Consider the following 26,304-nt stretch of genomic DNA (forward strand, 5'->3'; position numbering starts at 1 on the left):
TCGTGGAGCATCACGGGGCCTCGAGGCCAGAGATTTTCGGAGGCCCCAGAGAAGACTGCCAGCTCTTAGCAGCCCTAGAAAGCCTTTACAGGGCTCTTGGGGAGGCACTGACTGGCAGGGCTCTGGGCCCTTGTCCTGCGATAACAGGAACAGAGAGACTTTTCACCTGTTTTGTGTAGGGGCTTCTACAAGTGATGATTTTTTGGTAAATAGACCCTTTTCCAAATTAGGTCATGTGCGCAGGTTATGGGAGTTAGGGACTGCACATAGCTTCTTGTGGGCCACAATTCAACACACAACAGCTATGATTATGATTATTATTACTATCATTCCTAATAGTAATAATTATGTTATTCTGGGGGATACTTAAGACCTAGAGAAGGAAAGGATTTGTCTGATGCCACCCAGTACGCAGCCTTCCCATGGTGGGAACCCGAGCATGGAAGCAGCCCTGAGACCAGATAGGGAGTGAGTGGGAGTGGCCATGGCTCAGGCAGTTCTAGGCAGTCAGAGGTCAACACACCGGATGGTGGTGACGGGGCAGAAGATACCAACCCTCCTTCATCGAGCACTGACTATGTGCCAGGCATGGGCTAGACATCACCTGAGTGTTCCATCCAGCCCTTGCCCACTCTTGCTGGAAACAGCAATGCTCCTATTATCCACATCTTACAGATAAGGAGCTGGACAGTCAGAGAGGCTGGGTGACGAGCCCTGGATTAATGACAAGTAGATAACGAACCATGCATTTGGACCCGCATCTGAGAGGCCCCAGCCTGGGCCCTGACCACTGCACTCTACTGCAAAGGAGAGGACCCAGGCCACCCTCAGAGGTGGCGTATCTGAGTCATGGGGTATGGAAGGCAGTTGCAAGTGGGCAAATGGTAGCAGAACAAGAACAAGAGCCCAGATCTCTACCCCTGGGCTCACGTTAGTTTCATCTCCCAAGGTTGTGGTTTACCATCTGTCAGCAGCCTTTGTAACACCTGAACAACCATTAAGGTGAGTGCACTCATGAGCCGGGCAGGAGAACACCTGTCAAACTGGCTGCAGCATTCAGGAAACTCCACCAAGCTTTTCAAAAAGTTCACATTGCACTGCCTGAACACAACCGCTGGGGTGAGTTCCTTCTCCTTGAAACTGCATTCCAGAATGTCAGTTACACCGGGTCTCCTTTGAGTGAGGAAGTGGGGGACACATTAGAAACTCAAGGAGGCCAGCTTCCTCTTCTCTGACAACCCAGAGCAACAGCACAATTGGATGCCAGACAAAGGGGCAAATTTATCTCCCCTCCTCCCATCCAGGGCTCCAACTACAGGAGCATCACCATTAGGGAGGCGTAAGGGGCACATCTTAAGCAGGTTTGAGATGTCAGAAGCTGACAGTCTGCCTTGTCTCCATCTGGAAGGCAGAAATAAGACAAAACCCAACAGTCCAGACTGTGGAGTCTGAGTCTCACCACCCCCAGGTGATGAAAGCCAGGAGGATGCCTTGACTCAGTCTTGACCTGGGTGTACCCCTAGCTTGGCCTTGGCTAGGCTGTGTGACCCTCAGTCAGTCACGACTGCCAGATCCTCAGACACAACACCTGTTAAATGCAGATCACATGGAGATATATACCAGCAAGCTTCTTTGGACTACTTTGAAAACCAAATGAGCTATTATGTTTGTGTTCATGTTTTATCTCCACCATTGGGTGGAAAGTTCCTAATAAGAGAGCACGTCTTATTCATCTTTACAAACTATTGTAACTAGCCCAGAGCACTGCTCAAATGAGAAGCGTCGAAGGTTGAATTTGTAAAATTCAGCTTCTCTGAGAGCAGTGAACAGCCCAGCATACCTGGGGAGGAAGGAAAGAGGTGGCAGAGATAGAGTGAGTAGAAAAAGAGGCTGTTGTCAGGCTGTGGAGGACTTTACACATACTGATGCTTCTAAATTTCATCTGTAGCTGGATGGTAAGCTGATACCCCAGACGCTTTAGTAAGTATTAGTGGAGGATGGGGCTGTGGAAAGAGCCTGGGGTCTTGAGCCCAACAATCATTGACCTCAGTCTCAGGTCTTTGGAGCTGAGCCTTAGTTGCCTTATCTGCAAAATGAGAAGAACGGCTTCATTCCAGGGTCATTAGGGGTACCCAGCATTTAAAATGACCAGTGCAGTATTTGGCAACTATTTGAACTTCAGCAAATACTACTGCCCTAAGTGAGTGGGGGCCAAGCTGACACTGACTATCAGATATAAAGGTATGTTACAGAGGTTCTAGGCCACTGCTGCCTTGGAGGGAGAAACCATGCAATGGTGCCATGGCCATACTGCAGTGAGTACAACCTAGAGCCAACCTGGCTAGAGTCATGTGTTGTCCAAGTTTCCAGCAACTCTGGTGTGCTCCAGCATATCCTGTGAATACCCACAGCCCTCATGTACCCAAAGACCACATGGTGTCATGTGGCAAACCACCCCTGAGTCCCACAGATCACCTCGAAACTTCCCAGTGCCCTGGCCTACAGCACTATCCACAAAGGACACTGTCAGGTGACTTCTGTTGGGTGTTCTATAGAGATCACTTATGCCATAAGGCTGGCTAGGAGGCACAGCACTCTGGTCTGAGAAGCAGGAGATCTAGGCTCCAGTTTCTGCCCTGGACCTAAATCTCCCTGACACACTGGGGCAAGTCACTTGCCATGTGTACAGTGGCTGAGTCTTGGGACTGAGTCTTGGGACCCTCAATGCCAAAGTTCCCTTCAGTGGAGTGTTTCTGTAATAGCTTAACCTAGGACATACATTGTCATTTGAGAAAGTCATGTTCTTATCAGGCAAATCTCTGCTAAAACTACCCTGAAAATAAAGTCCCTTCTATAGCACACTCCGGTCCAAACCCAACAGGAATGTGCTGAAGTCCAGAGGGTGACTAGTTTCTAGCTTTTGCCTGACCAGTTCCTGTCTGTGCCACCTCAGGTGTGTCATTTCACACTTTGGAGCCTCCATTTCCTCATGTGAGCCTCAGAAGCAACGATATATCGCTCATGGTATTTTCTAGCAAACTGTTTCCTGACATCATCTTTGTGGGCAGAGCCAGGCACACTTTTGCAAAGCAGGCATGGTGGAAAATAAAAAACTTCCATCATTTTTGGGAAGCGGGAGAGAGTCAGAGTCCACAGGATGAGGACCAATTGAGAACACACCCATGACAGCTGGGAGCCGGCTTATCTATGATGCTGGCAAGGGTCACCCCTGGCCTCCGCAGACAAACACTGGCAATTGCGCTCCAGACAATAGCACAGCTGCTCTTGTTCCTGGGCTTCCTGCTGTGAGGCAAATCAGGGGTCATATGATCAGTATTCAGTATTGCATTCGTCCCCACGATGCAAAGGGATCCTGCCTTCCCCAATGGCACAGGGCTGTGCGAGGGGGGTGCACACCCCCTGCCCCAATGCTTCTATCAGGGAAGCAGTGGATAGAAGAATGGATAAGGATAAGACCCCCACAGAAACTGACTACAGGAAAATGCACTTTCCATGTGAGAATCACCACCTCTAACAAAATCCATATTCCTAAACTGAAGGTACAAATCCCTCTATAAACGAGTGCATACTAATTAGACTCATCCTTTACATAAACTCCTAGCTTAAGCCCAAATGTGATTTACTGCAGCTTTGTACTCTCCTGCCCTGCCCTGCAGCCTAGATTTTCACCCGTCTGCCCCGTCTACCAACCTTCAAGACCAGCAGCAGTCTTACTTCCTCCAGAAAGTGTTGTCTAATACCCCCCGAAGACTACAATCCATACCGACCTCTCCCTTTTCTGAACTCTCGTAGCACTTTCTGTCTGTGTCACTTGGCATTTAGTGCCTATGAATTGTCTCATAACTTTTATTTATTTATTTATTCATTTTTGAGACAGGGTCTCATTCTGTCACCCAGGCTGGAGTGCGGTGGCTTGATCTCAGCTCACTGCAACCTCTGCCTCAAGTAGTTGGGATTACAGGTGCGGGCCACCATGCCTGGCTATTTTTTTTTTTTTTTGTAGAGAAGGGGTTTCACCATGTTGGCCAGGGTGGGTCCCAAATCCTGACCTAATGTGATCCTCCCACCTACAGTGCTGGGATTACAGGCATGAGCCACTGCACCCAGCCACCTCATCGCTTTCTGACTGGACTGTTGCACCAATCCCTTAACTGGTTTGACCCNCACAGTGCTGGGATTACAGGCATGAGCCACTGCACCCAGCCACCTCATCGCTTTCTGACTGGACTGTTGCACCAATCCCTTAACTGGTTTGACCCCTAACTGCTTGGGCTATGGCCCTGTTTTCTGCAGAGAAAACTTTTCAAAACACACATTTGATGATGATACTTAAAACCCTCCAAGTATTTCCCACCACCTTCATGATAAAATCCACTGCCCTACCATGTTCCTGCCCTTCCCCTGAGGCTATCCACATTCCAGTCACACCGAAGTATTTATTACCCAAGGTTGTGTAATGAGGTGATATCAAAGGCAGGAGGAGAACCTGGATCTCCTGATAACTAGCTAAGGGTTCTTCCCTCAGTCCCAGCTTCTCTCTGGTCTAATGTTGGGCAACAGATAGGATACCAAGGAGCACATGACACTAAGTCATGGTCAAGGTGAAAAAGTCACGACCAACTAAGACTTGAGGCTTGATGAGCTTACACTGTTGATATCCAGCCCCTCCACCAAGCAACCAAGTGGGCAGTAGGTGTCTGAGACTCAGGCAGCGGTTCATCTGCTCTTTACACCAACAGAGGGAAGGGGATCACCATTTCTCCTTTCGCAGGTGTGGAAAATGAGGCTCCCTGGTCATAGCAGCTATGAGTCTATGACAGCTATCTGGACTAAAATACCAGGCACATCCCTTCACCTATATTCCAGAATGGTAAAATACAACTGCTATCACCACCGTGATGCCTCCCAAGCACCTTACACTAGACACATCTGATTACACCATCTAGTTTCTGCCCAAGAGATCATTCTGTCCAGGACCCTTCTGGGGAACTTCATTTCTTCTCTAACACCAGAGCTGTCCCATGGCTTTTCCAACTCCTTCAATGGAAAGACCGTGAAAAGAAACTTTTGTTTAACAGAAGAGAGGGAAAACTCCACTCTAACTGCTTTATGTTTATACAGAGAAATTATCAAAAACTCTTACCATGCTAATGCTTCCCCCACAGCACATCACAGTGATAAGTGCCTGTGTTTGGGGGTGGCAGAACCAAGTCCAGAGGAGAGCAAGACTAACATCATCAGGATGCATGGACTGGGGGGCATTCTGAGCTGGCTGGCACCAGCTCACCAGAGCCAACTGTACAGATCTTTTCCCAATTTCACATTCAGTGAGACCACGGAAGGAGCCTGATGCCAGCCATGGCGGGAGTACTTACACCATGGAAATTGGCCCATGCTTCCAGCAAGTTTGTCTGGCTTTTGTTTATCCCAGAGAATTTGTTATGAAACATTTACGAGCACACCACTGAATGCATCCATAGAATGGACACTGGGCTGGGAAGACAGGACTTAAACTGTAGCTAAAGCTCTACTGCCAACTCATGATCTGACTTGGGCAAGTTTCTTCCTGCCTAAGTTTCCTTAACTGTGAAGGGCATAAAGAGCACTTTGCACAATGTAAAATAGGGAGGAAATATTTGGCAATGTCTGCAGACGTTTTTGGTTGCCACAACTGAGGTGGCTGTGGTGCTACTGGACAGGGATGCTGCTAAACATCCTACCATGCCCAGGAAAGTCCCTCCGCCCTCCCTTGACAGAGACCTACTTTGCCCAACATGTTAGCAGTACCAAGGTTGAGAAAGCCTGATGGGGAGATAGTGGCACAGTAGCCCATTCAAATACCTTGAATACATCAGCATGCAGAAGGAAAATAAAAGGCACTGGAGTCAGCTTGAGGGAACCCTGGGAGGGCAGTGGTACAGAACATTGCCACGGATGCTACAGGTTGACAATGCAAGGATGAGGCAGAACTCTTGCCCTAACATGGTGCCGGGCACACCACAGGTGCTCCGTAATCATTTGCAGGAAAAGCAAATGTGTCTAGTTGGAAAAGCAAATGTGTCTAGTCAAAATAATAATGCAGTCTCTCTCTAGCAAGCCCACACTTCAGTGTGTGTGAATCCCCCCACAGTGACACCAGGCGGAAGAATCTGACAAGTGTCTATTCACCTCCTCTGGGAGGGTACTGAAAAGAAATGGTGTGAAGTTCTAGCCCTGGAGACTCGGGTGAGACAAATCATCACTAGCCTGGCATCCAGAACAGCGATGGTCAGAAGAGCAATTTTATTTAAGCCACTTTCTAATAGGACTTGAAACATCTTGAAAAGTGAGGTTTTCAAAGGCTCCTCTGGGGAGGCAATTGTCAAAAACACACAGCAGGCAACCTTGCTTTCGACACATTCAAAGCCACTTTTTAAAGACAATCTGTTTATTCTCTGTACCACTTGGGATTGAAAATGCATTTAGCACAAACCACCAGAAGCGGAAACAGCGTTCAGTAAGAAACGTTACCAACGTTGTGGCAAGCACGGGGAACTGCAACAGAATCTGACTAGGCTGGCACCACTCAGACACGCACGAGGAAAGAGGCAATGGCAGGCAGCATCTCTACTGTCCCCCAGCATCTGGGCCTGGAGTCAGCAAAACAGGGGATGAGGCGTCACCACAAGTCATTCCTGGAAGTCCCTTGCAAGACTCCAGATTCTGAGTTCTCACACTGAGAGAGGCAGCTGATTTCTAAACAAGCAGATGACAGAACAGAGGACATCCCTCTGTGTCTCCCTGAAGATCTGAATCTGACCATAAACCACCTGACTCACAAAGCCCTTTAATTAAAAGCCCAAGAGCCCAGAGCTAATTCGAGACATGGCAAGACCCAGTGGCTTCTCAAGGACCAGAATTGTGAGCAGATTAATGGTGATAATCCCACCCTTCCTGCTCTATGAATGACAACTCACTCAACTATAAATTTTTATGCACTGAATGCCAGAGCTGGAAGCCACCTGGGCAACTCTCTGCCCAACCCCTTGCTTTGTGGAGGAGAGGCCCGTGACCCAGGATAGGAGGCCGACTGCCCCAGGCCTGGTCCTGAGTTTCTTACTGACTTTCAGCTAAATGCGGCTTTCTTGGTGTCCAGTGCTGAGTCACCTTTCTAGTAGGAGAAAATGTTTTTGTTGCAGTCTCTACATTCCCTCTGCAAGACTTACTCAGAACTCAGGAAAAGCTGGTTATACTCTAGCTGGGACTTAGGGCCACAGACTGGAAGTAGGACAACTTCAGGGAAGAAATTTCTCTTGCCTGGGCAACATAGTAAGATCCTATCTCTAAGAAAAGAGAAAAAGAAAAAAAAACACTAAACATTAGCTGGGCATGGTGGCATGTACCTGTAGTTCCAGCTACTCGGGAAGCTGAGGTTGCAGAATCACCTGAGCCCGGGAAATTGAGGCTAAAGTGAGCCATGATCATGCCACTGTACTCCAGCCTGGATGACAGAGCAAGACCCCATCTCAAACAAACAAAAAATAGAAAAGAAACTTCCAAAACCACCACATAGCAGGAGCCGGCCATCTCCTGGGCTGAACTTGGCCCTTTCCATCACGCCTCTGTAATTCATTCCTCACATGCACATCCCAGCACAGTGGGTCTTGTGATGCCCGGGCTAAGTGCAGTAAAGAAATCTGCTTGGCCAAACAGCTAATGGATTTCTTTGATTGCAATGCTCGTGCCTTAAACAAACTCTTTGCTTTTTAACTTAACATTGTAATATGTAAAGCAGCAACATGTTGACTTCTAGGGACTGAATGTTTGTATCCCCCTAAATTCATATGTTGGAGCCTAAATTCCCAGTGAATGGTATTTGGAGGTAAGGGAAGATTCTTTGGGAAGAAGCAGGTCATAAGGATGGAGCTATGTGAATGAGATTAATGGCCTTCTAAAAAGAGACACAACAGAGATGGTTTTTCTCTCTCCACCATATGAACATGCAATGAGGAGAAAGCCATCTGCAAGCCAGGAAGCCAGTCCTCACCAGACACCAGATCTGCCTACACCTTGACCTTGGACTTCACAGCCTCCAGAACTGTGAGAAATGCATTTCCGTTATTTGAGTACTCCAGTCTATGTAATCTGTTATAGTATCCTGAACTGATCAAGCCAATGACTTTTTCAGTAATGACAAAATAATTTTGCTACATATTATTAATAATCCCCTAATTTATTGGATGGCAAACTTGAATTTTTTCCTGCTAATAATGGCTAATACTTATGCATATGATTTATGTACCTTGGATTATACAAAATAATCTGTCATTAACAAAACAGCTTCCAGTAGCATCTACCGCCGTCATTTTACTGATGCAGAAACAAAGGTCCAGAGTGCTCAGGCGAATTTTCTGAGATCACACAGCCAGTCAATGGCAGAAGGTTGTCTGGTCCTGAACTCTGTTCTTCACCAGGGGCTGTGTCCACTTAGGGACCAATCAGATCCCACAGACCCTAGAAATCGGTAACTTTCATTAACATATCTGCCGAATGTGGGGCTGAGGGCCTGGGTAATGGGGGGTGATGGGTGGGGTGGCAGTTGTGACCTCATCTTGGAGCCACACACCTGAATGGCACACAGTCACCAAAGCCTACCTATTAGGTAAAGCCTTTGTTTGAGGTGCATTCAGACAAAAGAGCAGTAAGAAGGAGGAGGAATCTCACTGGAGCCCACCCTACAGGCTGTCACTGGCTTCCTGAATTTCTTCCCCCCTGGGGTTGAAGATTCAGAGAACAAGGTATGGTACCTCACTCTTGTTTGCTAATAGCCCATAAGCCTCCAGGAAATATAAACAGCAGGAAATGACGATTAACTACAGTGTGGCAGTTGCACAGGGTGGTGTGGAAGCATCTGTAGTGAGCACCGGACTCCCCCTTTGCGATGGGATCTGGGCAGAAAAGGCTTCCTGCAGCGGCTGGGGCCTAATCAGAGTGTGAATTCCATATACCACTAAGTGAGGCAGTGAGGATGTGAAGTGGGAATAGCGTGTTCAGACAGAGAGCATGGGCCTTGAAAATGAACAAGAGTGACGAAGCTCCCCACGTGAGGAAGGGGTGTGGCTGGAGGTTAAGAAATCGATGGGATGGAGTGGGAGAGAGGCTTGCATTGCATGTGAGTCGGGGGCTGGGAAGTGGGAGAGAGGCTTGCATTGCATGTGAGTCGGGGGCTGGGAGGAGGATCACAGAGGGCCCAGCAAATCCTCATGAAGTAACCTGCACTTTAAATGTACGGATTTACCTTTCATTATTTGGCAGAGACAAGGTGCTGTTGCCAGGTTTGTATTTTATATCATGTGAGTGTGGAGTGTTGTGTGTGTAGATCTACAGCTGTATCTATATAATATCACTACTTTGGCAGTAGTGTCCTTAGTCAAGTGACTTCACCACTCCATGAATTATTTTCTCTTTAAAAAGGGAAAAACATGATGTGCCCTCCATATCTCAAAAGTGTTGTAAGAATAAAGTGAGATAATTAATAAACAATTGTTAAAGATTAAGAAATTGACAAACCTATATAAAGAACTGTATCTGGACTCTCTCAAGGCTGCATACAGAAAAGCTCAGAACTTTAAAATATCCACTGCAAAAGAATCAATTGGGAGGGAGAGTGTGAAGCATGAGAGGAGAAGCCACTTCCTGCAGCTGTCGCTGTCAGTGTCTTGCAATGCCCTACCCAGCACCGCACCCTGGTATGGTCATCGCTCATCCTCCGCTCCCATGTTCTGGGCTAACTTTCTGATCCAACCAACAGCGGTGAGGAAGCAAAATACCAAGACCCTCAAACCCACCTTTCTTATTTAGCTAATGAATGTATATTTCCAATTTTAGATGAAAGAATGAATTTCACAAAGCTTTTCCTAAATCTTAGGGAATAATGAATAGACAGTTAAAGCATGTCTGAAATTCAGATGAAATGGCAGGGTCTTTGCCTTACGAGATGGGCACAGAAATGCCCAGTTGATTTCAGTTTCCCTCTTTCAATCTGCCCTCACCCTGAACGTATTTGACTCCAGCTTAAAGAAGGCAAGACCCATGGAAGCAGCCTGCTGCCTAAGTACCTGGAGTGTGGGGCAGTCTGTGGAGTATAAAAGCCTCTTTAAGGAAGGAATGGTTTCCAACCACTGCACAATTACCTTTATTAGCATAACGTCCCATTGTGCATTTTGCAAAACACTTTCCCATTCCATCTCAGGAAGACTGTAGTGACAGAAATTGCTGCCACTGGGGGGAAGAGCATGTCTGTAAAATTTAAACCGTGGGGCATTTGTTCAAGACTCCTGGGAAATGATGTCCCTTGGTACATAATTCATGATAGCCTTAAAGCTTGCCCTACTTCTGACACATAGATGATATATTTTAGAGAAGTCAGAGAGGGAGGAGGGAGAAAAATTACTTTGAAATGGCTCTGCCATTCGTTGCCTTTTGAGTAAAGCCTGACAATATTTTGGACCACTCTTTTCTACCATAAGGGCTCCCTTTAAGAGCTTTTTTATTTTATTTTTTTCTCTCTTAAATTGAAGAGGCAGCATATCATCCAGTTTCAGTTTTATCTTCTGTAACACCGGATAAAAGATGAGGCTGAATCCATCTGTTAGCACATACAGGCTGCAAACTGTGTGAACGCAGGCACACCCGAACGCATGCGCCTGCATGCACACATACATATCCTTGCAAAAAGGGGGAAAAATCCACACTTTTAAAAAATTTACCATCAGAAATCCTACCAATGCGGACCAGATAGCAGCGCTTTTATCCTTTTATGGGCAGATTCAGAAGGAAGCCAGCCTCGCCCCCACAGAGGCTCTTCCCCCTGCACTGCTATAGGAATTGGGATGCTGGGACTGGCAGCAGGCCAGCCCTTCCCCCACAGCGCTAGGGTTCTAGCCTCCCTAAATCAGTGATGATACCCTTGGGGGCCATAGCCTGCCATGCCCCAGCCGGCCCTGGATGGGGGCTGGGAGAACCGCAGGGCACCGAGAGGGCTTCCATTCTCTGGCACAATTGGCCAAGTGACTAGGCTGGTTTTCTAGGGAAAATGGGCAGGCAGCCTGCCTGGTTTTATGGAGGCAGAGTGGAGAGCCCCATCTGGCAGCTTGGCCTTTCCTATGGTGCTGCTGTTTGGGTGGCACTGTGTATCGCCCACTCTGGGCCTCCAGAGCTGTTTTTGCTCCACAATTCCTGGCAATGCTGCATGCAATGGATCAGGTCAAGTGCAGCAGAAGATCAGAGACTGGAGCCAGAAGTGACCTGGATGTGCCCGCTCTCACCTTTTTAGATGGACACAGTGCAGGTGGAGAGTTCTAAAATGCATAGAGCGCTTTTGTTTCCTAAGCACGGGAACTGTGTTAATTACAGAGTTCCAAAAATAAGCAGCTTCATTTCATTAATGAGGTGAAGCTTGAGCACACATGGGCTTGGAAGAAGATGGGGTGGGGGTGGGGGTGACAAGCACGAGGGACAGCCGAGGCCACTGACCTCAAAAGGCTGACGAGGTTCTCAGGGAGGGCCCAGGCCCCAGATCCCCAGCATGTGCCCATCCCTCTGGAGTGCTGGGCCCATGAACTCTGCTCCTGCAGTGCCTCACATTCTCCCCCTCCTCTGTTCCCAATGCTGCTGCCCTAATTTAGGCTCTTATTGTCTTTCCCCTGGACAGTTCTGCACACACAGCCAGATGACTCCTCCCAAAGCAGCACGGCCATTATTGCATCACTCTGTGGCTCAGGAACCTTTAATGATTCCTCCATTGACTAAGAAATAAAGCCCAGCCTCTATTTTCTAAGAAGCCTTCATCCGGTCCCTGACCCAAATCCTGGCCTTATTCTCCACACCTTCTTTTCCCTGTGCTGAGCCTTCAGCTCAGGGCCCCCTTTCCAGCCTTCCCACCTGGGTGCCCTTACTCCTATATGCCCCTCTATCTAAAATACTCTTCTTTCTCCTTCATTTCTTTGATTCTACATCCTGTCGAGCCTTCAAGGCCAAATTTAAAGGCCACTTCAGCCATGGGCTCAAACTTGACCCCCAGAGAAAATTTCTTTGTCCTCTGAACTCTCATAATTTTACTATCCCTCCATCCCTTCTTCTGCTGTAGTGGATGCTAGACACCTTGCTTTTCTCCTTAGGCTGCAAGACATCTGAGGGTAGAAAAATACCAAGTTCAACTCTGCATACTCATTCCATCTAGCATGTGGGAGGTGCTCAACAATGTTGCATAAGCACACAAGTGAGCGTGTCTGAAGGATGGCAGCCAGAAAACTATTTTGCAGGAGACGCAGCTTCATAAGCAGATCATTCATGATGGCATGCAAAGAAGGCAGGCTGCGTGGGCTGGGGGTGAGAGCAGAGGACACGATGATCTCCATGACACTGAAGCCAATGGTCAACTCTTTCTTCATCTTTACTAAACCCACTAGCAATAATTGACACAATTGCGTTATCAACTGTTTTAGAAGGTTCTTACTTACTTGACCTCTTCCCAGTCTTGACCTCTTCTTAGTCTCTTTGGTTACTTCTTTCTCTTTTTCTAAATTCTTAACATTGGCACTTCCCAGGACTCAGCTCCTCAGCCTCTCTCTGCTCTATCAGGACTCGCTCCTGTAGTGATCTTGCCTTAGTTTCACATCTTTAAATACCATCTCTATTTTGATAAATGCCATGTTTACATTTCCAGCTTTGACCTCTCCCTTGCCAGCACTAACCAACAGTCTACTCAGAAGCTACACTCTGATGCCTAACTCAAACTCAGCGTGGCCCAAAACGGAAGTCCTCCTCTTTCCTTCCAATCCTGCTCTACCCACATCCTTTCTCATGTCAGCTAATGACCATTCCATCCCTCCAGTTGCTAGGACAAAAATACTGAATCATCTGAGCCTCTTCTTTATTTCACACCCCAAATTCGATCTTTCAGAAAATTCTTTTGCCTTTACCTTGAAAATATACCCAGCACCCCTGCACACCTTCCAACTAGTCCAGCACAAACATGCTGCCGCCGGGTCCGCCCCTTTCATCCCTGACACCCTGCGGTTTACTTCCCGTAGAGCAGCCAGGGTGATGCCACTAAAATGCGAATCCCACCGGGACCCTTCACTGATACGTGCTCTCCAGCTTCATCAGACTCAGCGTGGAAGGCCTTGCCTCCCCAGGACCTTTCCGACATCAGCTGCAGCTGCTCCTCTTCCTGTATTCTTTCAGGTCCACCACCCTGGCCTCGTAGCTTGTCCTCAAATCCATAAGTCCCACTGCCTTTTCTCTCTGCCTGGAACACATTTCTCCCAGATATATGTGTGCTCATTCCCTCACCTTTTAATAGTTTTTGCTCAAATGTCATTCTTTCAATGAGAACCACCCTGGCCATCTTTTTCATCTGCAATGGCCTCCTCTGCAGCAGCCACAATCCCCTCGGTTTGATTCCATTTTTCCCATTGACCATTTGACCTTCTAATATACTAGAAGGCAATAAATATTTATTTATTACCTTACCTTAAAGTTGTTATTTATAATAGTATACTATATATAATATAATAATTATTACTTATAACAAATAAGATAAATACACGACTTTATTACTTTTTTCTTAATGTTATTACCCTAAGAAAATATTATTATTGCTTTAACATTATTAAAGTTATTATTTATTATTTAATTTTTTTCCTTCACTGAGGTAGGCATTCAATAAATATCTGTCAAATGCATGAATGAATGACTTTAGTCCATAATCCTTAAACAATGAATGGCATTGAACCACAGACAAAGGCAGCTGAAAGGCTCCTGTAGGCAGGAGAAGCTTGAGGAACCAGGTCCTGGAGATAAAGTTTTCTTCAATACTTCAAGATGGGACAGTGTTGCACAAGCCTGCCTGAATTAAAGGACACTGCTAGAGAAGCACCACTGAGCCCAGACCTACCATAGACACTTTCAAGGGACCTCAATGTGCAGCAATGCTTTTGAAAATTTTTGTATTTTTTAAGACATAGCGTTAAGATGTAAATGAAGCACACTAAAGTTGATCAATAATTGTGTACATCTTCCCTCTACAATTTTGTTTGCATTTCACATATATTCGCACCTTTAAAAAGGATTACAAAGACCATATCCCCAGTTCTATCTGTAGTCGCCCACTATTAGACACCCTGCAGGCTCCCAGGGCCAGGCTCACATCAGTGTTGCTCACTGTTATGTTCCTAGGGCCCACCCAGACATAGTGTTTTCAAAGCTTTTGTTCAATGAGTGAAGAGATGAATGAATGCCTTCTGAACATCTCCTGCTAGGACAAGTCCCATGACACAAGAATATATTCTGAGAAGGAGCTCTCTACTAGACTTGGCCCGAACCATCATTAGCCCGAGTGCCAAGCACAGTGCCGGCAGACATTCCGTAAGTATCCAATTACTAAGGATCAAGCTCAAGCATCTGCAAGCCTGGGCATAATAAAGGCTATTTCTCAACTCTCTGTGCCAGCATCTCAGGGCTCTCTACCCTGCTGCTATGGTTTGACCCCAGGTAGAGAACCAATGTGAGTAAAGTCACACATCCCACTTAGTTGCTGTGTCTGTCCTGCCACACAGGGAGGTTAGGACTGAAACTCTAAGATCAGTCCCCTTGGTGGATGGGCCGAGTCATGAAAGCTTCAGTGTTTAGTCATGCTGGAAGACTGCCCTTGTTGTATTCCAGCTTCGGGTGACCATTTCTCCTCTGGACAGCCCCTGCCACGTCCACCCATGAGCTGGAGCCTATCACACTGTTCAACTGGCATCTGTCGCACTGTTGCTGGGGCTTAAGTACTGTTGTGTGTCAAAGCTTCCTCTAAGCTTGTTTTCTTCCCAGATGTTTGTGAAGACACTTGCCATTACCAAATTCAGAAGCATGATTGGGGCTCTCGGGCTCAGCTTAAGTCAGAAATTGACTGGGCTCCGGGAGTAACTTCCTTGGAGGCCACACTTACATAACCACACGGAAGATGATTCCAACATGGCTGCGCATGCCTTCTTCTACCTTTTCGGGAGTCTTTAACAGGCAAGGGGTCAATTATTGCTATTGGAAATAAGAAAAAAATAGAGCAGAAAAATAAAGACAGACCTGCCCCACCAACCCACACATGTGAAGCCACAACAACTCAACCTCATAGCAGACAGCAGCTGATTGAATTTACCTCTCCAAGACAAGACTTATTAAGGAAACTGATTACCATTAAAATGAAAAAGTATAAACTTCTGCTTTCATGGTGGTAGGCATCAGGAAAGAAAGACTTGGGACAGTGATAGCATTCTTTCATCTGAAAGTCATATTTCAATTGAACTTGCAAATGTTTCAGAGACAACCCACAGGCGAGCAAAAGTGATCCATGAGAATCAACATTCTTTTCAATTTTTGCAGTATAAAGATATTTTCACAATGATTTCCAAAAGCCACAAATAACTTACGTTCAGCATTTGTTAGCCTTCAAATGAATTAAGTCACCTATTCTTGGCTTGCACATTTATTCCACAAACATTTGCTAAGGTAAACAGGCAACTGTCCTGGGCTAGAACAAGGGTATAGCATTTGGAACCAGAAGTTTGGCTTCAACTCAGTCTGGAACTAGGTACCTCCCCTCTTTGAGTGTCAGTTTCCTTACATAATAAAACAAAGCTGATATGCACCATATATAGCTGCTCTGGAGTTTAAACGAGCTCCTGCAATGACACAGATACTGCAGTATCTGATATGTAATAGACATTTTAAAATGCGGAGTTAGAATGGAATGCCTGTGAAGTAAACACCACTCTATTACATGAGCCATACATATTTTACTGTTAAGGTGGTCACGTCGTTGGAAAAGGAGATGGGATATTTCTAGCTATGACTCTAATATAAGGTGGAAATCAGTAAAAGTGCTACAGTGTCACAAAGAAAATGCTTTGGGAGATGAGACAAACCAGAGATCATTGGCAGCTAGGAATTAGCAAATACTTTCTAGAAGAAAGGACATTTGAAGTAGGATGAACGCTACAGTTTATTTTAAAGGCTAATGGTGGATGATTATTCCTTTATACTTTAATACATAGAAAAGTACAATCTGATACGCTTGGTAATTTGGAGGGCATAAGAAAAGAAAGAGAACATGACAAAGATCCTGTCCCCAGATGATTTATTATCTAATTGGGAAAAGATCATATGTGCTTATACACACACACGCCCACACACCCACACAAGTCAGCTGTCCCTGACAGTCTGTGACAAATGCCCAATGAATAATTCAGAAATGAGGAGGCAGAAAAGGATCAGGCAGGCAATGCAGTATGATCAGAACTGCGCAGGCATATCCCAGGAGAAAATCAGGTGGCTCTAGCTCTGGTCTTCCCCTCTCTGGGCCTCAGTATTCCCATCTATAAGATGGATGGCTTGATTTAAATCAGATTTTTCCAACCATGTAGCAAAGGTACACTTGTGGTCCAGGGGGACAGTTGGTAGAATCAAGGTGTCTAGAGTTCCTCCTCCCCCAACAGGCCACTACCCTGTGGCTACAAGCAGCTTCATCCATTTCTTTGGTGTGCTGTACAAATATTACCATTTTCCATGCAGCCATGACAACACATTTTGAAAATCCGTAGTCAAAATTAACTCAAAGAATACTGCCTGCTTAGTTGACCTATGAGGAGAGCCTGAGTGTTGCCCTGAAAATGGAGAGGGCTTGTATAGGCAAAGGAAGTCTCAGGAATATAGAGAAGCCGATCAGTGCAAGGAGAAATGTGGCTCTGGGGCAGGCAAGCTCAGGCCCCCCTGCAAGACCAGAGAAGCCATGTGCAGTGTGGGAGTCACCATATTGTAACTTGACATTTTCTTTCATTGTACTTACATTCATTAAAAAATGGCCTTTGTGATGGCTAATTTTATGTATCAACTTGACTGGAGCATGGGGTACCCAGATATTTGGTTAAACATTATTCTATGTGTTGCTGTAAGGGTATCTCTGGAAGAAATTAACATTTAAAACGGTAGACAGAGTAAAGTGGGTGGCACTCTTCAATATGGATGGGCCTTAACAGATCCCTTGAAAGCCTGAATAGAATAAAAGGTGAATTAAGCACGGATTTGCTCTCTCTCCCTCTGTCTTTAAGCTGGAAGATGAGTCTCCTCCAGCATTTGGATTGACTTGAACCAGACTTACACCATCAGCTCTCCTTGTTCTCAGCCCTTCTGACTTAGGCTGGAACTCTATGATCAGCTCTCCTGGGTCCCCAGCTTGCCAGATGCAGCTCTTGGGACAACCGAGCACCCATGATCATGTTAGTTAATTGCTTAAATAAATCTCTTTATAGCCACATCCATATCTGTATCTATCTCCTACTTGTTCTATTTCTCCGAAGAACCCAGATTAATGCCTACCAAGTAACAGGGATGTGTTAATTCGCTCAAGCAATGAAACCACATCTGGTACTGTCTTCCTTCCCAAAAGATGTTTTACAGTCATTAATTGTGTTAATGCAAATTAGTGAGTTGAAATTTAGCTTTCCTGTATTACCTCAGTTGATTTGAAGCAAAGAATTGAACAAGTATATTCAAATACTAGATAATTAACAAATGTCTAAATTTCAAGCATGTCTGGAGTATGCTCTGAAATCCAAAAGACCTTTTGTAAATTCTGGTTTTGCCATGTGTGAGCCACCTGATTGATCGTACGTAAAAATGTAAACTCCTCTTTCTTATCTGTACCAGCTGCTCTTGCAGAATTATTAAAAAGATTAGACCCAGCTCAGAGCTTAGCACACGACGTGTCCTCAGTAAGTGCTAGTTTCCTTTCTCCTTGATCAAAACTCATACTACCAGGTCCTGCAGGTCCAGTCTCCCTCTTGCCCCCGTCAATGCTATCTTCATTTGCTCCTCACCACACATACCAACCCCTCTAGCTTTTCTTACAATTAGCAAAGCACGCTCATCTCAGGCTCTCCCCACTTTCTTTCTCCTCTGCCTTGTACAACCCACATCTTTCCTTCGGATATTGGCATGGCTCACTCAGTTCCCCCACCCCCACCCCACAGCTCAAACACTTCTTCCACCTATCTGCCCATCAGACTGCCTTCCCTGACCCACCCATATCAAGGTGAATGACAATGTGCCTATGAATGGCTTTTGTGCTTCCAATGAGCATTGCTCTGAGAGGCTCCAGTTGGAACCACCACCACAGTAGTTTGAGGCCCATGGTCCTGTCCAACCATGACACCCATCTCATCCCCCTGACCTCCCCGGCTCTAACACTTCACATGTATCACCTCGTTAAATCCTCACAGCACCTCTAAGAGAAAATGCTATTCTTATCTTCATCCCATTAATCTAACTAATGAGGCACAGAAATGTTAACTAATTTGCCTAAGGTCACACAGCTAGTGAGTGGAGAAGTGTCACAGGTGGTCTTATCTATCATGGAGAAACTCAGCCAGGGAGGTGGAATCTTTGCCACACCCACTGCACAGCCTGGCCCTACCCTTATATCTTGTTGCCTTGGCTCTGTTGTTTCTAAATTTAAGAGGTTACCATTGCTCCCAGGAAGACAGAGTAGGAACAACAATGACAACAAAAATGAAAAGAATGTGATGAATAGTAAGCATTTCGGACAGCCCCAAAGAAAGACACAACAATGGTCAAAAGCACTATATCAGTACTGTCCCTGTCAAGGCCACTGCCCATCAACAATGCTGGAGACCTTGAGTTAGTTAAGTCTGTGCCACTGGAGTTATTTGATGGGATGACATGAGTTTCATCAAAAGGGGAATTTCAGCAAAAGGCTTTGTGGATGTGATTACACTTGAATTTAAGAAATAAATTGATAAACCTTTTTATCTCTCTAGTATGCAGTTGAAATGTGGCTTTGCTGTTTTCTAATCTTAAAGAGACCACAGAGACTTGAATTATATTTTACTGTCTTGGGTTTCTAGAGTATTGGAACAGCTGTGAACTCATGAATTTACACAGAACAACTAATGTGTCCTGAATACCTACTATATGCCAGGAAGAGAATGTAGGCCTCACCTTTAAAATGCAGGGGTGGATGACACAAAATTTCCTCCATCATAGACTACTACATCCTAGTGTGATATTTCCCAATAAATATTGATACCAGACATAAGCTCCATTCTTACTATCCAATCAAATATTATCTTACTAAGAACATAATCCTCACACTGTGTTTAATAAGCTTACAATGTGCTTGTTACACTGCATTATTTCCTCAATTGCAAAAGATTTTGTAGTCAGCCTTTCATATTCAAGGGTTCCACATCCTTGGAATTCAACAAACCCAGGATGGAAAATACTCAGAAAAAAAAAATAAAGAAATAACAACAACAAAACATAATGCAAATTTAAAAAACAACACAGTATAACAACCATTTACATTGCATTAGGTATTATAACTAATCTAGAGATGATTGAAAATATATAGGAGGAGATACATAGGTTACATGCAAATACTGTGCCATTTGATATAAGGGCCTTGATCATCTGCAGATTTTGATATCTTGGGAGAGGGGTGGTCTCTCTCCCAGGGATGACTGCAGTACAGGGGACAGTTGTACAGTACAGCGCACGGTAGCACAGTACAGGGGACGATTATACAGTACAGTCTTGATGGTTGCCAGATGACTTGGATTCCCCTTCCCTGGGAGAAGGTCACAATTGATATAGGGCTTGGACATTTGCCTTGTTTAGCAAATGGAGTGAAAGTAGAATAAAGAGAGGCACATCCTAGTAGAAGCTTCAAGAAGTCTCAAGTTTCTGCCACCTTGCTCAATCACTTCTGTCATGAGCATGACGCATTCCAAGAAACAGACACTCCTTCAGGCCAGGTTCCAGAATGAGAAGAAACGTGCAGCAGTGCCACAGAAACCAACTTGCAGCCCCTGACACGGGGCATAGCAAGATACCCGTCGCCATCAGCCACTGTTATTTCTGACTGCACCAAAAGTGACATACTCCACATTTTTCCAGATCAAATCATTTTCTATTCATAGGTATTATGTTGGGGTCTGCTGAGAAGAAATTATGTCCATTTTATGGATAGATCCCTAAGACATAAGAATGGTTAAGCAATAGCCCAGAAATCAACCAGAAAGAGAAGCAAAGCTATACACTCACTGAGTGAGTTTATAGTATATAACAAGGCTGACTCACCTTAATGTAAAAAATCTCCGCAAACTGCAGATTGATTAAAACACTAGCAAATCATAAAGGTTTCACTGGTATATGGGCCAGTTCCTGATATCACAGATGATGCAGCAACATACCAACAGGCCTGCAATAGAACAAATGCAGAACATTTTCCATTAAGCTTCACGGGCTGGCAGCCCCAGCTCTCACACTCAGAGGCTCCACAAAGCAACACTAAATATCTCAGAGAGACTGGATGCTCCTCTCTGGCCATGGAAAGGCTTCCTGAACTCAACAGACAAGCTCTGTAGTGGCTCTGTGACAAATATCTAGGAATGCCCATTCCATGCCTGGAGCTGGCACCGGGAATGGCAACAATCAGAGGGTGTGTTATTTCACCAGGAAATTCAGACAGAAAGACCATGACCTTCATGCAAGTCAAGAAGGGAGGTAGCAATTCAGGACAGAGGCTCACACAATTTGACATGAGTGACTAATTCAATTTTCTTGCTTCTATTGTTTTAAATTCAAACCTTATTGTTCCTTTGCTTTGCTTTATTGTCTTCATTCTCTCTTACTTTCACTTTAAAAAAAAAAAAATTCCTTTCAATGGGAGCCAGTGAGTCACCATAATCATTTATTTAGACACATTTCAGGCTCGCTCTATGCTCTCTGGGCCCACTTGCTGACCTATATGGAAGGCATTCTGCAGCAGCTGATCTTTTCACCAGAAAGCTCAATTTTCAACAGCTATTTCTGGGCGGTCTGGGAGGGTTGGCACCTTGCATGTGGCTTTCCATGACAATTCACACCCTTGGTTTCCTACCCTGACCCAAGCTAGGCTGACTTCTAACACCTTCCCCTCCTGTGTACCCACAGCTGCTGTTTCAAGCCTCCTCGTGCCTGGGGCAACAATCCAGGCCTTGGCCTTTTTACACTGTCATATCAACTACATTAAATTATCATCCTACAGCAATTAGGTAAACATATACGTGTACATGTTTGTAAAGCACTGCACTGCATTGCAGAAGCCAAATACTAATATAAAATCAGGAAAAGTATTTCTGACAACCGGAAAAATAACCCCAAACCATTGCAGACAGACCTGGAGAAGTAAAGTTGATAAAAACTGATCTGTGAACAGACTCTATCCTTCACCCAAAACCACTCACCAGGTAGTACCTTGTGAACACGGGTCCCTCACAGGCATGTGAGTCACACCCTGCAATTTGCACAGAGATTTCAACTTGTTTTCAAAGCTTGGTACCTTCAAAATATTCCTGAAAGGGAGGCAGGAAGGAAGATTGGCTCCACTGGAGGATGAGCAGATGAAGGCCCAGGGAGGTGGTCCAGTCACTTTGAGCAGGTCATTGGCAGACCAAGAAGTAACTTTATATTATTTTAATATCAGGGGCAGTGATTTTTTTTTTAATTTCCCCATTTTATAAACTTGTTACTTACAATGGAACACAGGAAATTCCAGTCATCTTACCTCAAGTACCTTCAGGTAAGCCTCTTCAGGGAGGCCCCTTGGAATGGGTTCAATGAGGGCAAGGTTTATCTGCTGGAACAACTCCAGCACCTAAGCACAGTCAGTTCTCAAAAAGCAGTTATTGAACAAGGAAAAGGCAAGTCTTTGCTTTTCCCTTTTTTAATATTTTTAAGCAAGCCTATTATCTGATCTAGCAGCTGAAAGCAATCTTCCCTCCCCAACTCCGGGTAATGAACGCTCGGCAACTTTGTAACTATGGGGTCCGTCCTTTGAAACCCACAGGTACCTCTGGTGGGAAATCCACTTCCATTGCTCCTTTGTGAAAATTCCCTGATAGTTTCCCACAGCTGCAGGATGTCCTCTAGCTTCGGTCTTCACTGAGCTCTAGCTACCCCCTCACACTCCAATCCTAGTGAGCTGCTTGTGCCACCTGCTCCAGGTTGGTACAAGTTGCTGTAAGCCACTGTCCTGAGGAGCAGGATTCAGAGAGGATATGAGGTGGGAGCTGGCAGCCCTCAGAGGTCCTCAACCCCGATGTGTCACTGGGTCAAATGCTTTTTTTTCTTAGCCCTCCTCTCTCCCCTTGTTGCAGTCCCATTACATTTGCTAGGATTTTTCCCTGCATTTGAAGAAACTAAAGCTTCTCAGAGACTAGCATTTTGCTCTGTGAGAGGAAAGGCCCTACCAGGGTAGGTTTTTTTTTTTTTTTTTTTTTTTTTCCTTTCTGGAAAGGTCTCCAGAGAGTCTTCCAGGTCCCACAGGCTCCCCCTGCTACCCTGTGCGTCAGCAAAGTGGGAATGGAAAGTCCTGGCTGAAATCCTGACACACTTTGAGGGTTTCTCGAGAGCCTCCCTGTTCCAGCCTCCGGTCACTTTTTATAAACACCAGTCCCCAGCAGGGATCCGGCGAGCTGTTAATCCCCGGGGATTCTGAAGAAGCCCTCTTCCTCTGGACTGCAATTAACACTCTCCTCTCCACAGCTTTTCACTTCCAGTTTTTTTCCTGGCATCTTATACTTTCCTTAGCACAATCCTGCCCATCTGATGGTTGTCCAGCTGGTTAACTGGGATTTAGAGCCAGCATTTCTTCCAAGTTCCCATGTTTATTAAGAAAAAAATCACAAATAATATTTAACTAGGACTCTTGGACTTAAAAAATAAATAGGAGCAGAGGTCTTCATAAAAGCTGTGCTTTCTTTCTAGTCCAGATCCTGTGCTATGTGCTGGGGATGTGAAGATTGAGGACAAGCCTGGACCCGCCCTGCGTGGTGCACAGGCCAGCGTGAGAACAAGCCAGTGAACTGGAAACAGCAAAAATGTTCTGGGTCAGAGGGAACGCCAGGAGGGCCTTGAAATCACAGGCTGGCCTGTGATGTCTCCATGACCCCATGGCCTGCAACCGGCCACTCGTCCACTCAGCTCCAGCCCTAGCATCCCTGCAGTTTCTTCACCTGGCCAGGCACACTCTACCCTGGTTTGGCCCTCGCCGAGGCTCTGCTTGGAACACAGTTTCCCCCGATTAGCCACATGGATTCTTCTCTCACTTCCTGAGGCCTTCGTTCAGTCCTCACCTTTTCTGGCAACCCTATTTAAAATAGCAACTCTTTCCCCAAACTTCCTGTCATCCACCTATCCTTCTGTGTATCCACCTCTGCTTCATTTTTCTTCATGGAACTTGTCACCATTGAACATGATGTACATTTTACTTGTTTATGTGTTTATGGTCCGTCTTTCCCCAACAAAATATAAGCTCCATGGGTTACAGAGTTTTGTGTGTTGGTTTACTGCTGAATCCCCAGAAACAGACCAAGAGAAGTGTGCGACTCATTGTAGATGCTCAATAAATATCTGTTGAATAAGTTGATGCATGAATGATGGATGAATTTGATGGGGAACTGGGGAAGGTTTCCAGCGAATGTTACACCAGAAGTGAATCTCAGAGTCTGTCTAGGCAAAGAAAGGACATTTTGAAAAGAGGATGTAGCTCATGTGTGATCCTGGGTAAATCACATTACCATTTTTTCTTCTGTAATACGAAGCTAATGCATAGTATTTGCAAGTCGAGGCTGAGCCGTGAAACTGAAAAAGGAGCTTAGGTGAGCTAAAATGAGCCAACAGCGGTGCAGGCTGAAACAACATGGGAAGAGACAAGAGGAAGTTGCCTTTCTCCGCAACCAGCAGATTGAGTTATGAGCAGCAGACAGACGCTGGGGACCCCAGACCTGCAAGGTGGAAGCTGGTGAGTCAACTGGATCTCCTGGTTCAACAAGGAGTGCTTCTGTTCCAGGGCAAGGCACAACCCCAAGCACTCTATAAACTGTAGTCTGTGAATCATTGATTCACAAAGCAAGCCACAATGCTGCATCTCTCTGAGTCTTGGTTTTGTCCTCTACATAATAAAGAGCACAACTTCTTCCATTGACCGTGTATTTCTGGATATTTCCAGATGAATGACACATCTGCAAGTATCCAGAAAACTGTCTGGCACTTTGGGAATACATGGTCAAAGTTTGTTAAATAGAAATACCATATACTATTTGCATGAAATTTACATTAAAGTAGGGAACACCATGGGACTCCATTCTGGAAAAAGGCAAAGAAATGAAGCTATGATTATATTTTCTGAGGCTTAAGAGACTCCAGTCATGGCAGGAAAAAGCATTTTATTTTCTTAAAAAAATAAAATATAATTGTAGCCTGGAAGCAGTGTGTGGTATGGAAATGTGTAGAACTTCTAGAGCCAGGCAGACGTCAACCAAATCCTGGTGTCCTATTTCCAGTCCTATGTCTTAAAGCAAATTTTAAAACCTTCCTTTTCTTTATCTTTAAAAGAGAAATGAAAATATCACCTTAGAAGGTGTCTGTGGGATGAAAAATGTATATAAAGATGATATCCAAATAGTTAGAATGAATTAATGGGTGCTAAATGTATACTGAATAACATAATTCACTGTTATTAATATAATTAAAAATTTGGGAATACTTTGAAAAATTCGGGGTCATGTCTGGACTCGGCAACCTGTAAGTCACCAGTTTTTTAAAAAAATAACTCACATTCATATACCACAAATAGCGATCGCACTGTAGCTATTTTAGCTTCTATGAACTACTCAACCTATTTCCTGAATCTGAGGTTTAACAGATAAATTTACACAACCCATGACCTTACTAGCAGGTTACTGAACATACAGTGTGAAAGGGAGAAACAGGAACGAGGACTTGATAAAACAGATGTTTTAAAGGGAGAAAAAAATAGGAGATATCCACTTAGCGTTTCATCCGCACCTGTACAAGTTCATTTGCTCGCCCCGAGTCATGAAAGAGGAAACCCCACTTTGGACCCATGGGGAAGGGGGCTCTTGGTTTCAGTGATTGCAGGCCAGAGCCAACCTCCTCTCCATCTTGAGAAAGCCTCTGGGCCTCAAGTGTGGGGCCAGGCTTGCCTCACCAACGCAGGAATGGCTTTAGACTTCATCTAGTCAAACACACTTGTTAAAAATGGAGGACCTGAGGCTCAGGGAGGAGAGGGGACTTATAGCAGATCAGACAGAGGGTCAGCGCCAGAGCCAGGCTTATACCCTGGGGACTCCTTGGACAATGCTCACTCCACTGCCCACATGGTCTTCCTGATCCTTGCAGTTTGGTAAGCAAAACTGCAACAATCTTTCACCTCCTCTTCTGTTCCTTCTTTCTCACATCCAGTGTCTCAACTCTGCTAAGCCCTGCTTGGGTTTGACCCTAAACACTTGAACTTTGTAAACGTGAGGCAACTGGAGCACGGCCGGATCACACAAGGGCTCCGGCGGCTGCTGCACGGCGTCTCCCTCCATGTTTCTCCTTCCCCTGCCCTTCCTTTTCTCTTTCACAATCTTTTTCCTACTTTTCCCAACTGACTTTACATAAAATTGAATGCATTCTTAGCGTTTTTTTTTTCTTTTTAACCTGTATTAGATTTTTCTTTATTTTTATTTCTAAAGTAGCATATGCAAATGATTTGAGTGTTTTTGAAACGTGTGGAATAAGATTTACAGGGTTCTATGTTTCTGAAGCAGCAGAATTGGATATTTTCTCCCTAAGAAATGTAATTTAGTTGCTTTCTGCCAGTTAATTGTCAGATTTGCCTTTCTTGGAGGTCACTGGTCCCTGAAAAACAAAAGGTCCCTCGGCCCGCAGGGGGTTCTGAGGAGTTAATTCCACCTGTGAGCTACACAAAGGCCAGGGCAGAGCCTTGTCCAGAGAGTGACTGGCAGGGCCCTGCCCTCTGCAGTGCTTCCTTGGAACTAAAAGGATTCTCCTATCGCACATGCACACGCTTACATATACACCTGTACACATCCACATATTCACCCCTACACGCCCACTCACAAACCACACACAGTACCCGCACTCACACATACCTATACACACACAGTTATACACATCCACAAATTCACATCCACACACACACTCACAAACCACACACACATACCCATATCCACACCACCCACACTCACACATACCTATACACACAGATATACACATCCACATATTCACATTCACCCACACACTCACAAACCACACACACACACCCATATCCACACCACCCACACTCACACATACCTAAACACACACAGATATACACATCCACATATTCAC

General features: G+C 45.2%; 1 protein-coding gene across 4 annotated transcripts in view; it reads right to left on the reverse strand.

Moving 5' to 3' along the window:
• Window positions 1-26,304, reverse strand: part of CYRIA (CYFIP related Rac1 interactor A) — a 112,592-nt gene that overhangs the window by 75,244 nt on the left and 11,044 nt on the right. Inside the window, exon 1 of one of the 4 annotated variants that reach the window (XM_017526126.2) lies at window positions 20,203-20,323. The exons of the other annotated variants lie outside the window; for them this stretch is intronic. The gene's annotated coding sequence lies outside the window, so the exon portion shown is untranslated. Of the gene's footprint in view, window positions 1-20,202; window positions 20,324-26,304 lie in introns of those variants that run through there. 4 annotated transcript variants of the gene reach the window in all.

Source organism: Cebus imitator, unplaced genomic scaffold, assembly GCF_001604975.1.
Source record: "Cebus imitator isolate Cc_AM_T3 unplaced genomic scaffold, Cebus_imitator-1.0 Scaffold1, whole genome shotgun sequence".
Lineage (NCBI taxonomy): Eukaryota > Metazoa > Chordata > Mammalia > Primates > Cebidae > Cebus > Cebus imitator.